Here is a 14958-nt window from a genome sequence, read left to right as displayed (position 1 = left end):
TGTTACAGTTACTGATTAGCCAGCTACAACACAACTAGCTCCACACAGTTAGTGCATCAGTGTAAACACATTTCAACATAAAAATTACAGGAACTGTCCCATCTTTAACATAACCCCTCTTGGGACCGGCGTATTTAATAAAATTATAACAGACAGTTATGTTAATGACTTAAATAAAGTGGTTTCATTAGTACAGTGTTTGGAAACCCTCCTTACCTTACGAGACACAAAACAAACTGTGAACTACGGTGGCTGCAGAGGGTCAAAAACACTCAAAAATACAGTGGGCCAAAAAGGACAGAAACATAAATACCACCCTCTGCTGGTGAACATAAACTCACTCCCTTACAAATGTCTCAAATGTTGGCATGATACACATGAAATCAACAAACGTAACATGACTTTCAGAAATGTACAGTGCCAATGTAATATTCTGGCGACTCGCTTGATTATAAATGCTCTTTTTAATATTTAATGGCTGACTGGTTTCAGTAAATAAACAAACAAACTGCAGCTTCATGCAATGAAATGATACTGTAAATCTTAATCAGCCACTAATTAGGTGTGTCCTTCAGTGTAAAGTCTGCTCATTAACAGGATAAGAAGTGGTACAGGCAGCTCGCCCCTCAAGTGGATGAAACACGCCGTTCTCCAGACACAAATGTTGTTGCATTGTTGAAATAGGAACCTTTTGATGTTATGCCTGGGTTAGAGCTGATTTGGATGAAACCTCTATCACAGCACTTAAACATAAAGTTACAAAGCCCTTGTTCTCGCGTAGTATCTGAACGTGCTGCCAAATATTCTCATTCATCTGGAGTTGATGTACCATCTGGGGAAAATGTAATTTCTACTCGAACTATTGCTTCAGAGAGATTATACTTTCCAAGTAAAAAAAAGTTTATATTTTTAATTCACTTCTTATTGGCTGTTTCTGGGATAGGCAGGGGATTTTGAGAATGCCTCATTATATGAGAAGTGTACCAGAGTTCATAAACCCAAGTGTCTCTCCCAGGCTGGCTGTCATTTGCTCTTTAATTAAGAGGGCATTTCTTCCCTCCGGTGTCAGTAAAGAGATCAATTCTGTTTTGTTGTTTCCCTCTAATTCACTGACTATTACATCCATATTGCTGCTATCACATCTATTTTCATTTGCTCCTGATTAACTCATTTGTTTTGCTGTGATGTAGTTTGTGGCGGTTGTGGGACTCAACTGACGACAATGACGGATGAAAATAATGGCTGTCTTCATGACTCCTTCCATGCTCTCACTGTCACCTCTCGCTCTCTGCTCCTGAGTGTCGCCTTGTAAACAATGTGCGACAGGGAGCCAAATCAGTTGGCGCATTCATGACTGACTACCACCTGCCATTGACACACAGTGATTGGCAACCACCTGTCATTGGCCTGGCTCTTGTTTGATTTAATCCTCATTCCGAAATCCATCCCAACGTGTGCGCCGCCTCATGCATACCAAGCAGAGGGGCTGCCTGGGAGGTTAAATTGTTCATTATCTGATTATAGCAGACAAATTGTGAAATCACCAGCAATAATGATGTAAGACAGTTAAGGAAAGCATAAGATTTTTAGTGGCAGAGAATCGCATTTGGCAAAGTGCGCCGAATATTTTTAGCACAGGCGTAACACAGCGAGCGCTCACTTTGGGCACATTAACTAAAATGTGTCACATTTTGTTCTGTGCTGCAATATCTGTGTCATGTTCACAGTGTCCAAGATGTTAATTAATTATGAAAAATGACAAGCAGTGCGTGACAACTTGCCCCTGAATATTTTGTGAAAAACAAATTGAGCAAATCCTAAACTGAAACACTGAGCAAAAAACGTGTTTGCTTCCTCCTTTGTTTTAAATAAACGTAGCAATAGGTCAAAAGTGTCAAAATATTTAATTACATTTGAATAAAAAAGCAATTTTTAAAATGATTCAGTCTCTGGCATCGACAAACAGATAACTACACACATGAACAATGACAGGCTGTCATGATTAATGATCTATTTAATTATGATGGCTTTCATTTTTAGACTTTAATAAAACCAGGAGCAAATAATTTTAGACTTCAGGTAACCGGATATCAAAGCTGCTTTAAACAGAAAAAGAAACACTGGAGGTAAACACTAATTTAACAAGGACAGAAATAACAGAGAGCATGTTATGAAAGATGAGGTGTGACTGTGAAAACAGTTTCAAATTGCGAGAAAAATGAGAGAAAAGTAATATCTTTCGTGTAAATCAGAGCAGCTCTGAAAGTCAGATGGATGTACAGCTCTGGTGGAGTGTTATGAATCATTCATGTCAAGAAATGCTACGGCACAGTAACGCAGACCCCAGATCTGACATCTTTATCTGCATAACAAGGAGGGACAGTGACTTCTTACAGACAAAAACCTCAATGTTTCTTTGATATAATCCACATCTTTTATTCATTGTGAGCTTACTGGGAGATTTGTGGTTTGGCCAAGTGCTGCATGTTGAGCCATTTAGCACTAATTCCCCCTGAAATATCTGTTATTGTTTGTGCTTTAACAACAATACTATATCCTTTAAATCTGTTGGCTAATGGATCTGTCAGACAACCACAAATGGATTTTAATTAGATTAAACATCTCTCCACAGTCGCTGGCCGAACTCCTGATTGGACCGAACGGATTGAGTTATTATGATTAAGCTCAGTGTTTATGGACGAATGATTCCAGCCTACCTGAAAATCGATAAAGGACACCTCAAGGGCCATTTTCATGAGAAGTAGCCTGCGTTGCGTAATAAGGTTTCTCCAGTGTCTACCCTGGTGATTAATTACATTCAATACTGGTGTTGAGCTTAGTCATTTAGTTTGTGTAGAGAAGCATAAGCTGCTTTAATGCCCCTCTCTGATTCAAATATGGCTTTTAATCCTGAACAACTTCCCTACCTGAAACTCACAAATCTTTTAGACAGTTAGTGTAACATCAAGTCTTTGTTTGGGACAAACAGTCACACAGTGTCCATTGCTAAAGGGTTGCCTCTGGTGCTAAATTGAGCGAGTGTCTCTTTCACAGACGGGGAAACACCTCACACAGCACATTTGTTCAGATAGAAGTTCATCATTCACCGTTTCTTGAGACAGTGCTTCTCTGCTACGTCTTCTTCTTTGCAATAATTCCATATCAGAGGTTTTGGTTTATTAGAATCAAGTGTCATGTTTCTTGGCAGTGTACATGTGTTTTCCTGCATTTGCATTTGACCTCAAGACTCATGTTTGCCTTTATGTACTCATGGGAAGGAAGCATAATTTGACATATGATCTGTGTTCGCTGATAATACGGCATTGTCCAAACATTTTCATATTCTGTAATTTTATCAGACAGTCTAAGTTATGCCTCGTGTACCTGGAGATGGGTGGGGGGATATGTAGGACAATTTGAAATTCAGCTCAGCACTTTTTCTAATCTTAAAGCCACAGTGTGTAGGAATTTCTCCCATCTAACGCTGAAATCATATATTGCTGTAATGGCTAAGTCCTATACTGTAGCCACTACTGGCTGCTAATGCTAACTCGGCTACGTTAATTGTTTTGACGTGCACTCAAAGAAAGTGATGCGAGTCCTCCTTTAGAACTTAGAATAATCTGGCAATTTATTTTCCACTTGTGTTTCATAAAGTCTGTACAGCAGGCAATAACGTCACATCCACCAACATAAAAATAATAACGCGGATTACTTCATAAAGCACAGTGAGCGCAGTCGAAAACTATTTGCTTCCCCCAAATTAGCATGTCAAACCCTGTACATTGTTTGAACCAGATTAGTCTCGCTCACCAGACCTTTCTCAAGAAAAGAAAGGTCTGGCTGGGCCGACTCTCACTTTAAGATTGGAGAAAAAAACGCTCCGGCTGCTTGTATTTCTTTCAACCAATCACAATCGTTCTCTGGGCGGTGCCACAGCAACGGTGCACTTGCAAAAATATTGCCGGGGGGAAACAGGTTTTGGTGTAACACGACCACAAAAATATCGCCTACAGGACCCGAACCATGGCAGAAAAATGGCTACATCCCCGCAAGATCAAACACCGCAAAAGTTAGTAAAGGACGTGTTGAAAAAGGTTGAAAACTGCTACACAACCGGAGGTGGTAGGGCTGGACTTCAGTGGGTGGCTCGTTCCGCCCAATGAGAGGCTGATCTATGCAGCGAACTTCCGTCCACTCAGACTAGAACCAGGTTAAATGGCCTGAGTTGACCCCAGGTCAGCGGCAGCCGCCGCGACACCAAATACAGCCCCCTAGTGGTACGGAGGAACCATTTCAATGAGTAATAAATGATAAATTAAATATGGCTCATACAATTGCATTCAAACGAATAGCGCACTCTAGCGCCTCACTGTTTCAAACGCGTATTGCAACGGTAGCCGCTGTGTACCAAAAAGCTATGATAACACTGATGAAACCATGTCATCCGATACTTCATGGAGTATTCATTCAGGCTCCTACACAGACACACACGACACGAGTTGACAAACCCCCTCCTCACCATGCTGGCTGTGTTTACAACATAGCGGCTAACAGCTGTTAGCGGCCAGTGCCGATGTTAGCGCTGTTAGCTGTGACTGCATTACCTTTCTCCTTCAGCAGCTCTCTCCACCTGGGAAAAGCTACCCCGATGTTAATCCTCCTTTTTTTTAATTTGCCGGTCACGTTGCCTTTTTGATTCCCTTTCCACTTTCTTGGCGACGAGGATGCCATCTCCCGTGATGCTGCATATGCATGATCCTGCATTATGCTCAAAGAGTGGGACTTTGTTATGCTGCAGTAGAACCGAGGTAGTAGCCAACCCCCCTGAACGACTTACCTGCACAATGTACAAACAAATCTGAAATTCTCCTTTTATGGGAACAAGTCAGATTATTGGTGGAGGTAATAGTACACCAATGATGACATATTTATGAATGCAGACATCAATGTTTGCCAATAAACAACTGAAAATGTTACACAATGTCCCTTTAAATGTTTTGTTTTCTTTAGGCACCTATTCAGAGTTTATAGTTCAGACTGTATGGTGGCTTAGGGGCTAATGATGGGAGTATATTACAGCCATTCTGTAACACAGAATTCCTGTTTTATTTTGAAGCACCAACATCTTGTGTCATTGCAGTTTCCTGCGTTTTCCCGCCTTTCATCAGCCACACCTGCTGCTAAGTACTCACCTGCCCCTGATTATCCTCATAGCCATCCTTGTGTACATATACATCTATACCCACTAGCTCCTCATGTCTCATGTCAGATTGTCTTTGTTCCTTTGTGTCATAGCTTTCTCGCAATTGCTCGGTTTGAGTCCTTGGATGTTTTTTTTAACTTTGCCTGTTTTGGATTTAAGGATTTTTTTTGCCTACACCCTGTCTGTTTTGTTAACTTTTTTTTGTTTGGACTCCTTTCCTTTTTGGATTGAAGTAAAGACTGTGCTTTTTTAAACCTACTTTTCCCCCTGTGTGTTCTCTGCATTTGAGTTTTTACAAGAGTTTTTACACATTCCCATGATCAATTATGTCTCATACATTGTGGAAGCAATTTTAGGGTTGATACCACACATACCACGCCACTACAGAGTTGATGTAAAATTTAACAAAAAAGAAAAAAAAAGATAAAAAAAAAATCCCAGTGAGACACCAAGACCTTGAGGAACACCAAAGAAAAATCCATGCTGTGATCTAATATCAAAAACTTTGAACATTTGGAGCGCCCAGTAGCTCAGTGGGTAGAGCAGGCATCCGATGTACAAAGGCAATGTCCTTGCTGCAGAGGCTGTGGGTTTGATACCAGCCTGCAGCCCTTTGCTGCACGTCATCCCCTTTCTCACCTCACTTCACACATAATACTGTCTTATCGATTAAAGGCAAAAGCCCCAAAAATCATCTTAAAAAAATACTTTTGACATTTCGAGATTTCTGTAAGAACTGTATCTTTTGGCAATTGGATGACAAGCACTACTGTTTTGGGTTCAGTGACTCTACAAGAGTCAGCCATACCCAATTCATGTAACTCTAAGACTGTTTAGGGATATGCAGAAATATTCATATACATTTTTAGACTCTGCAAAATGAACACATTGATCAATGATACTGCATGCAAAACACAAAATGGTTTTGCAAAGAACGGCATGGGAGTAGCAGATAGTTGGCATGTTTGTAAAAGGGGGGGCACATAGCTACCCACGGAACACATTTTTATTCAGATATCTTATGGTGAGAGGTCAATGGATCCCTTTGAAAATGGCCATGCCAGTTTCTCCCTTACCAAAATTTTGCCTGACTATGGGGCATTATTTACCCCCCTTCAAGGAAACCTTGCATTCTGTGGTTGGAACCATTTAATGTCTGCTTTCACACCTGCCCTGTTTGGTGCAGTTCAATCAAACTCAAGTTCATTTTACCCTTAAGTGCGGTTCATTTGAGCAGGTGTGAACACAGCAGTCAAACCCGGGTGCACACCAAAACAACCCAACCTAGACCGTCTTGAAGAGGTGGTCTTGGTCTGGTTACAAATGAACTCTGGTGCAGTTCGTTTGTGCTGAAAACATGATCCTTCCTCAATCCAAACCAACTGCAGTCACATTACGCGTTACGCATTACGCATTACAGTACGCACTACGCACCTTGTTTTCAAACTGTATGGTTTGACTAAAATGAACAATGACAGCAATATAGTCCACGACGACCAGCGCTAAAATCAACCTGCGTAGTTGTCCCTCCATTGTGACATTAGAAAGTGTCACATTTATCTTGCAAGTGTACTCTTCTTCAACGTTTTGTTTAACTCCTGGATTTTTCCTGCGTGGAAATTCTGACCAATCAAGAGCAGCTTTCTTGCACAAGGCATTTTATCTGATCCGCTTGTAAATGCTGCCATGAGAACACGAACCAACTCCAGGCAATTATGCAACTTGGTAAAGCAAGCAAGACAACTCTAGGTCTGAAAGAACCCTTAGGTTGACAAGTTTTTAAAAAGTGAGAGCGCCATAGCACAGAAGACAGTAATGTCGGTTTAGGTCGTCAGTTATAAGAGGAGTGCACCTTTAAGAAACGTTTGATGTTATTGAATGACTTAAGTGTCTGTGATATATTGTAAGTTTTACATGTTGAGTGTGTTGTGTTCGTTGACTATCTGCATCTGTGGTTGGCATTTGAGTAAAATAAAGTCTTGAAGTTTTAATCAATAATTGTATTTTACAAGAGTTATTAGTGAGTCTTACATGATTAAAATTTGACATGCAGGATACCGTGCAGAAAATTAATTGCTTTGTTTGTATTTTGTGGTTAATTTTATCTTGAATTAGGATTTATAATATAGCGTTTACAAAGAAAGACTTTTTTTTCAACTAATTTAACAGTTGATTTACTTATCGAACTTGTGAAATTGCTTTTCGTTTACCAGTGTTGTTTTTTTTTTTAATTAATAATAAAAAAAATTCTGAAAGCCCCGGCCTGTGAAATGGCTCACAATCCATGAGGGGAATTGAGCTGTGATAAGAAGCAAATGGATGTCAGCTTTTCAGGTGGTTTGGTGAAGAATCAGTGAATTCATCCTCTTGACAGCAATGCTCATAAACGTCCCTGATATACGGGGGGGAAATGACGCTACAGAATATAAAAGGTAGTTTATATGTGCACAGCAACCATGGTTACCAACCAGGTAAAATAGTGACCTGTCATCTTTCATTCCGCAGCGCAAACAGACGGATTAAATGGCAACATCTACAGACGGCTGTTTATTGTGCTGTTGAAGGAGCTGCAGGACCACAGCAGCAGCAGCAGCAGCAGCAGCAGCAGCAGCAGCAGCAGTATTCCAGGAAGCAGTTCTCTGAACTTTTACAAGCACATTACATTAAACAAGTATTTTACACTATTTTTTAAGAAAGGTTATATAACATTCTTTTTTAAAAGGGAATAGAAATCAAGTTTGTGCCTACAGGCGAGAAATAACAAGGATAAAATGATTCTCCAGCATCCAGCACATTGACAAGAAGTGTTCTTGTTACTGGAAGGCATAAACTGACTCCATAAGCCCTACTCATAATGTCAAGCATCTAGTACTATTCATTACAAGCATATGTAAAACAACACAGGTCGAATTACTCTGACGAAATGTAGAGAGGTCAATTGACTGTTGTCTTCTTAGCACTTGTGATGTTATTGGTGTAAAAGACAATTATCGACAGGGTCAGTGCTTATGGCCTTAGAATAATTAGACCAGTCTTAGATACTTAACATAACTTAGTGGAGCATAAAATCAGAATAGCACGAATCAAAAGTTGTTAATGGGAAGACTATAACCTCTAATTTGTGGCACTATACATAAATAATTTCCTTTTATTTTGAAATTATCAGTGGTGTCCCTCCATCAGACACTATTAGATTCTATTAGACAAAACAAATTGAGTGAGAAACTTGTCTTTTTGTAAGTTTAATTCAGCATCTGCAGATGGACTGACAGCAAACAGTGCAGAGGGTGAGCCCTGAACACAGGAGATGTAAGATACAGCTGAGGTCAGGGATCTTTAACTAGCATCGTCAGAGGGGTGACAAAGCAGTTTGAGTCATCTTATTTAGTCATGTCCTTAGACATCAAGTGACACACTCACAGCTTGTTACACACTGACAAAGAGTAAACGTCATGTTGGGCACTTGTGCTTGTGACATCCTGACAAGATAAAAAATGTAAGATTACTTCACATTCTTTCTGCTTTGTGTCACATAATACAGAGACGTAAAAGTTTCCATTACAGAAGTTAAATGTTAGATAGTTATAGAGTTATAGAACTTTTAATCTACTCACGTACTGCATGACGATTTTTTTTTTTGTTCACGTGAATTGTACTCACGTGTTATTGTCTATGTAGAGTAACCTAGATCAGTCGTTCTCAACTGGTCCAGCCACGCGGTCCAGACTTCTCCTTGGTCATTAGTTCAAGGTCCACACAGTTTAATATAATCAGCCTCTTACTTGCATTTGGCCATGTCGTCCAGCTAGTTTGCTGTCTCTGCTAAGTAGTTGTCTGTTATTCATTCATTCTACAGCAGGAAACAGTACATCAAAAATAAAAGCTCTGCACCGGAAATTTCAAAATAAAGTATATTTTTTACAAACTTGACACATTCAAGAGTCACTTGTGGTCCATTCAGAATGAACCCGCCACCCACTTATGGACCGTGACCCACCAGTTGGGAACCACTGACCTAGATTAATTAGATAATTATTTACTGGCATTAGTCAGGTAAAGCAATATTTTAGTATTTTTTAGGGGATGTACTGGTGCAGTAACACGTTTGGGACAAAATCATTTTGTAAGTTAAGGCTTCAAACTGTTTAAATGCTCTAAGCAATAAGATACAACACATCTGATTTGTAGCGTCCATGTTGTTTTTACATTACGACCAAAAGCTCATGAATGCGCCAAACCTGGAAGAATGACTTCTCAACTTGAGAAATGGAAACACGTGAGTGCAGCATGAAGCTTTTTTTTATGTCTCCATGTCTCTGTAGTGGCAAGAGCCATGTCTGGAAGAATTACGTTTTCAGGTTGTCCATCAGTCCCATTCTAGTTAACGCAATATCTCAAGAGTACCTTTAAGGAAATACTTCAAATTTGGCACTAACGTCCACTCGGACGCAACAATCAACTGACTAGATTTTGATGGTTGAAAGTGACCTTGCATCCTTCTCATTCACGTGAATATGATAGCAGAATTTCTTCAAATTTGGCACAAACATCCACTTGGACTCAGTTGATTAGAATTTCATGGTTGAAAGTCAAAGGCTGAGGTCACTGTGATGTCACAAAACATGTTTGGCCATAACTCAAGGATCCATATGAAATCAAAAATCGATATCTCACACACAGTTTTATGTCTAACTGGATAACATGATGACGTGATGACATTTTATATCCAAAAGGTCAAAGGTCAACTTCACTGTGGCATCATAATATTCAGCAAAAACACTTTTCTGGTCATTACTCAACGCCATATCTCAGGAACAAAAGGAAGACAGTTGCTGAGATACTGAATTGGCAACACTAATCTTGGGTGTCCACTTTAAACTGTGCTGATTGTATAGATCCTCTGTGCTGGTGGGTGAAGATGTGTGTGAAGCATTTATGTTTTAACAGACATGGATGTAAACTGACTGGATCATGGAGGCATACATACACAGAGGTGGTAATCCTAGTTTTCCTTTTGTAGGTGAGTTCTGACTCCACTCTTATTTCAAACTGGATTTAAATTTAGATTCAGGTCTTATCTTCTCTCTCTCAGTAACAGTGAGTTGAGAAAAGAAATTATTAAAGATGCTGATGTATTTGCATGCACCGGGTTGAAGCTTGAAATTTGCAGATCAGAGCTTACATGGGATCAGCGTGGGATGAGAGCAGGCACGACTTTACATGTAGGCACTTTATACTATACAATCTCACGTGCAGATTCAGCACTTACACGTAATGCTCTTGACACCGAGGGTGTTTTCACTCTGCTTATCGAGATTTAAAGTAATGACGGAAACAAATAGACAAATCACAACTGATCTTTCCAATCCCGCCTGATGGATAGATATTATGCAGATTGGCAGCACTTGCAAACACAGCAGAGTAAAGTTCCTCACATTTCCTTCTTACTCAAACATGAACTCAGCTGTAATGTCATCATGTTCCCAGGCGGCTATAAATTACCCTGTTTTATATAGGAGTGTTCAGGGTCTGATATAACCTTTCTATACCTCATTCTAGACAGTCTATCATTATGAAGCAACAGCAGGCAGTGACATGCTCATGTGTGAAACCAACCAACAGACCAACTGGAGGTGTCCAACTTGCCTAATCAAATAACATTGTCAAGGCTCAGTGTTGCAGGTATTATGTTTCAGACTTTACTTACTCGTTGCTTAGAGTCCTACAGACATTACTGCTGTATATGGAAAAATAATATTTGCAAGGTTTTCCTATTTCTTCTAACCTCATTACAACACAAAATGTACAACGGTATTAAAGTGGTAACTGCTGACTTTGAAGCAAACTGGACCTGCACATTTAATGGTGACAAAATACAGAAATGACCATGAAAAATGTGTATTAGAACAAATAGATAAATAAGTATGTATTGTATTTTACACACAGGCAATTATATATCCCTTTTTGCCAAGGAGACCTTGATAAAACAAAGAAATATTGAATATGTTATCCTATAGAGTGACATTACTAACTGTAGGTTTGTGGTTAATTAGACCCGAGAAGTGTCTAACTCCTTGTCAGACCATGGAAGGATTACAAAACAGGCCTATCAAGCACAAGCACAGGGGCCCAAAGTGTAAGGAGAGGGCCCCCTGGCTCACACCTGCAAAATGTCACCCAAATTAACACATACTGACCAGGAGGTGATTCAAAGTGACAAAAAGGGATGCAAAGAAACTAAAATGAGACACAAAAAGGAGCAAAACAGCCACAGAGACTCACAGAATGAACAAAAAGACACTAAATTACCTCAGAGAGGCCACAAATGACCTCATAAAGACACAAAACCACTGAAAGATGCTTCACAGCTACAAAGAGATGCAAAGCAACAACACAAAAAGAGACTCAACAACTATAAAGTGTGTGTGCATTGCTCTTATGTGGGCACAACACATTCTCACTCTGACCTCGTCACACATCAACGTTTGGTCATGGACCTTCTACATCCAGATACGACATGCAAGGTACCCTGGGTGCATTGGTTGTTGATGTTCTGGGACGCCATGTCAAGTTCTGCCTGTTACATGCATTGTCATTTCTCCAGTACGAAACTAGGGCTGACCTGCCTGCAGCCCGTGAGCACACGCTATCTTAAATAATAGGGCACTCAGACAGCGTCAAACAACGTCAAAATACGTCCACTAAAAGTGCTTTTTTTCCCACACAGATAGGCTCGGATTGTTAGTGTAATTGTCCGACAACATAACGGAACGAGCACGAGCTCACAGGCTGCAGGAAGGTCAGCCCTAGCTTCGTACTGGAGAAATGTCACATATTGAACATCTTATCACTCATTTAGACAAAAGTAGATCGGAAAATAGGACCCAGGTTGAAAAAACCTTAGTTCCCCTTTAAAGGGCGGCTTTTTTCGTCAGTGTCTGATGCCGCAAGTCACTGCCCAAGCGCCAGATTTTGACGACTTCGGAGTGAGACCAGGCGCGTGGGCGAGGTGGGGGGGGGGGGGGGGGGGTGCCTCTTGCATACCTGTGCCCAGGGGCCTATTACTTAATCCACCCCTGTGTCAGACTCTTTATGAGCGATCTAAAAAGAAAAAGAAAAAAAAACAACAGAAATCCAAATAGACTTATTTGGGATTTTTGAGCTACCTGCTGCATAAAAAGTAGTCAAATCAAATTCCAATTATAGAGAATAATGAAAATATATGGTATTAAACAAAGTTTTACAGCCCCCAAACAGAAGGGACCCCAAACAGAAGTAATGCATCATTTTCTGTAACTGAAAAATTGTATTGGCAGAGTTGAGTAAACTGTTTTAACTTAGCCTGGAGGTCTCCAGGAGCCCAAACACAGAAGAGTGGGCTGAATGCAGGACTTGGAGGCAGGTAGATTAAATTAAAACAAAGTTTACTGAGTTGGTTAATCAAAACAAGCTCAGTTAAGAAGAAAATATGAGGACCCGGCTAGGAAATGAGGGAGAGTGCGTAAATGCTGGAGAGCTGATTAGGGAATTGGTCACAGGTGAGTGTGCGTCACGTGACGGCTAAAGGACGGAAATACTGACGACTGCGGTGCTTGGAGGGAGAGCAGGCTCTGAGATGACAGTAAGACAACAGGAAAAGCAACATTAAGAACTGGTTGCTGCCACAACACACACACTGAGGTGTTTTATTATTTGGCCCATGCGTTCACAACATCATCCAGCTGTATATTGAGGGCATTCAGTGAGGCTCCAGAGAGATTTGGATTAGTTCCATCTCACTGATGTTTAATTCATTTGATGCTCCGAGTAGAATAACAATATGAAAACAAAATCAAATTTCTGCACCACATGATATAACCCAACAAAAGTAATCTCAGAAGGTGTGTCTCAAATCACAATCGCATCAACTGGCCTAAATCTGGTTACAAGGGGCTGGACATGAAGACATCTGGGAATCCCTGCGTGTGGATCAAACTCTCCAGGACAACTTTGGGTGGCGCCAGAGCGCAAGAAAAGGGGGAAGCGAGGTGAAAAAAAACACCCCATCAACACAACTCATGGGTTAATCTGCCCGGAGGATGGCTTTATGGCTTCGGCCGTCTCCACATCCCGCTAGATGATGTGTGAATCTTTTCAGCGGGTGGTTGGACTTGCCACCTGTCAGGAATGGTAGACAAGCTTCATCGCTGAAGACCGAGCCGACCTCTCCCACTTTTTTCATTTGGAAAACGTGGACGTTTTTAACGCAGGGCCGCCTGCATTAGTGAAATAAACGCGGACAACTTTGTCTGACCGGCTGCGCAGGGGAAAGTGAGCCACACGCATGAACTGACAGTGGTGAGATTATAAACGGAGTCTCTGAGCGCCCGGGAGGCTCCGACCCATCTCGCTTTGAAGATTAGAGGTTTGACGACGTCTGAAGGACACTAAGAACTGGATTAGGTATTGTGCAGTCTAACCTACTTCTCATCACTCCTACATCTTGTCCTCTGAATATTTGCGCAATGACCTCTGGTGCACTTGGAATACAGCGGGTGCGTCCGTAAGGTAAGGATTTTTTTTTGTATTTCTGTTTTATTTTCAGCTGTTGAGATTAATTACATTGTGTGAAGTTGAGTCAGACATCTAAATCTACTCTGAGCACACAGCAGTGTGTATTTGGACAATGACATCCTGTAACAGAGCCTGTTACGCGCAGGTGCCAACGCAGTCCTTTGGAATAATAATCGAAATCTACATATATTTGACAGGTATAGTGTCGGTAGAGGGTTATCCCTCACGTTGCGCGTTGCACAGCTTTATCCAGAGACCATGCACGGTGTTTCACACGCTTAACACGCCAGCCTACTCAGGCGCTCTGAACGCTCCATACGCATGAAGACTAATGCAGTTTGCAGAATATGCGCCAATTCAGACCCGATCAGTACTTGAGCGGATCGTGTTTTACTGTGCCTTACTGCATGTTTGGTAACAGGGTCAAAGCTGCTAAAATATGCCTCGACCTACTCTTGATCGGGTTATCAGTAATGATTCCAGTGTGTGCTTCCTTCCCTCTGAGTGCCACTATTTAAGGAACACATGTGATTTGGATCGTCTAGGACAGTGCCATCATTTTTAGCTCTTCCCCACGCCAGAAGCCAAGGGAGACATATTTCTTGTCATAAGATGTATAACGTGGAGTTGCTTCAGATTCAGATTCTTACTTTTGGGATCTACATAGATTAATGAAACACTGAAGGGCATGACATTTATCCTGTTAAGAAAATGAGCATCTCATAATGCTCATTTATAGCAGACTGTCCCTAGATCAATTTGTACTTCACTAAAACTGCAGTCAATCCTTAGAAAATACTTCAAAATTGACTTGAGATGATGGACTGAGGTGCACGTGACTCTGACCGAGCTGAGGGCACAGTAAGCTCATTTTATTGCACAGCATTATAATGCATTGTCTCATGCCTTGAACTTCAGTCTATCGATCCGTACGGTACAATAGCCAGCAACCACAGGCCAAATGTATTAGCACAAAAGCAACTGTGATTTGTTTAGTGTGGTACTGAGGAACATGAATAAAGAAAGCCCCCATGCAACATTCAGTTCAGTGCAGTTTGACTCGGACCACGACCACGTTTAGTTGAGTTCAAGTTTTTAGCTCTCCTTTAGGACTATAGCGCACACTTACTGCCCGCACCTGACACACATTTTAATCTGGCTCTATTTCTGTGATTGTAGGTTACTACAGACTGTTGGGA

General features: G+C 40.9%; 1 protein-coding gene across 1 annotated transcript in view; it reads left to right on the top strand.

The window, feature by feature from the left end:
• Nucleotides 1-12756: 12756 nt before the first annotated feature.
• Nucleotides 12757-14958, top strand: part of LOC117248417 (protocadherin-15-like) — a 335851-nt gene continuing 333649 nt past the window's right edge. The window contains exon 1 of the mRNA XM_033613476.2: nt 12757-13753. The gene's annotated coding sequence lies outside the window, so the exon portion shown is untranslated. The remainder of the gene's footprint in view (nt 13754-14958) is intronic.

This window comes from Epinephelus lanceolatus, chromosome 17, assembly GCF_041903045.1.
Source record: "Epinephelus lanceolatus isolate andai-2023 chromosome 17, ASM4190304v1, whole genome shotgun sequence".
Lineage (NCBI taxonomy): Eukaryota > Metazoa > Chordata > Actinopteri > Perciformes > Serranidae > Epinephelus > Epinephelus lanceolatus.
This window is presented reverse-complemented; position numbering and strand designations above follow the sequence as displayed.